The sequence below is a fragment of the Otolemur garnettii genome, unplaced genomic scaffold, assembly GCF_000181295.1.
Source record: "Otolemur garnettii isolate 467f Iridium unplaced genomic scaffold, OtoGar3 scaffold00364, whole genome shotgun sequence".
Taxonomy (NCBI): Eukaryota; Metazoa; Chordata; class Mammalia; order Primates; family Galagidae; genus Otolemur; species Otolemur garnettii.
Window position 1 is genome coordinate 171,199 of NW_003852759.1, and position 1,768 is coordinate 172,966.

The window sequence follows — 1,768 nt, forward strand, 5'->3', positions numbered from 1 at the left end:
ATGCAGGTGGCCTGCCCTGCCCACCAAACTGACACTCTCCCAGCACTTCCCTGCAGTGCACCAGGCGTGGAGTGTCTTTCCACCCCAGCACACTGAACGCCCTTGGCCCCACCTGCTACCTGCTGTTGTGACAACACAAAGGCACCTCCTCTCCACACTCTGAGTGCCTCACCCTCCAGAGAACCAGTCTGGCTCTGCTGGCATGCCCTGCTCCACCCCAGCATTCTGTCACTGACACTCCTGCCATAACCCTCTCCTTAGCTTCTGGGCCTTCCCACCTTCTCCTTGTTCCACTGGTCTTTGTTTCCCTGTACCTGTCCCTCACTACAGGTACCACTGGTCTTAGGTCCCCTCCCTGGCCCACCATCAAGGACTTTGCCAGGGTACCGACAGACTCATCCATCATCCCTTCACTGCCACTCTCCCATAATCTCTGCTATACTCCCAGGATCTCTGTCTCCATCTATGTCAGGGGTCAACAAACTATGTTCTAAGAGTTGTATCCAGTGTCCCATCTGCCTTTTTTTTTGTTTTTAAAGAAGAGTTTCACTATGTTGCCCTTGGCAGAGTGCCATGGTGTCACAGTTCACAGCAACCTCAAACTCTTGTGCTTAAGGGATTCTCCTGCCTCAGGCCCCCAAGTAGTTGTGGGGGACTAGGCACCCGCCACAATGCCCAGCTATTTTCTGTTGTTGTTGTTGTAGCTGTCATTATTGTTTAGTAAGCCCAGGCTGGGTTTGAACCCCCCAGCCCCAGTGTATGTGGCCAGTGCCCTAACCACTGAGATATCTATGGGCACCAAGCTTAGTTTTTCTATTTTTAGTGAAGATAAGGTCTCACTCTTGCTCAAACTCCTGAGCTGAAGGAATCGTCCTGCCTCAGCCTCCCACAGTGCTAAGATTACAGCATGAGACATCATACTCAACCGCCACTTGCTTTTTTTGGAGACAGAGTCTCACTTTGTCGCCCTCGGTAGAATGTCATGGCATCACAGCTCATAGCAACCTCTAGTTCTTGGGCTAGAACAATTCTCTTGCCTCAGCCTCCCGAGTTGCTGGGACTACAGGTGCCCACCGCAACGCCCAGCTAATTTTGCTGCAAATGCCACTCCTATTTTAGCTGGCCAGGGCTGGGTTCGAACCCATCACCCTCAGTATATGGGGCCAGCGCCCTACCCACTGAGCCACAGGCACTGCCCACTACTTGCTTTTTATTTTTATTTGTTTTTTTTCAGACAGAGTCTCACTTTGTTGCCCCCAGTAGGGTGCCCTGGCATCACAGCTCACAGTAACCTCAAACTTGTGGACTTGAGTGATCCTCTGGCCTCAGCTTCCCAAGTAGCTTGGACTGTAAGCACCTGCTACAAAGCCAGGCTAGTTTTTCTGTTTATAGTAGAGATAGGGTCTCATTATTGCTCAGACTGGTCTCGAACTCCTGAGCTCAAGGGATCCTGCTGCCTTGGCCTCCTAAGAAGCTATGATCATAGGCGTGAGCCAACACACCCCCAGCCTCAACCACCTGTTTTTTAACTAAAATTTTATGAGCCAGACATGGTGGCTCACACCTGTAAATCCTAGCACTCTGGGAGGCCAAGGCTGTGGATCTCCTGAGCTCACAAGTTCGAGACCAGCCTGAGCTAGAGCGAGAACTCATCTCTAAAAATAGCCAGGCATTGGGCAGCACCTGTGGCTCAAAGGAGTAGGACACCAGCCCCATATACCGGAGGTAGCAGGTTCAAACCCAGCCCTGGCCAAAAACTGCAAAAAAA

General features: G+C 51.4%; 1 protein-coding gene across 2 annotated transcripts in view; it reads right to left on the reverse strand.

Moving 5' to 3' along the window:
* D2HGDH (D-2-hydroxyglutarate dehydrogenase) overlaps window positions 1–1,768 on the reverse strand; it is a 45,993-nt gene that overhangs the window by 30,285 nt on the left and 13,940 nt on the right. The gene's annotated exons all lie outside the window — the stretch shown is intronic.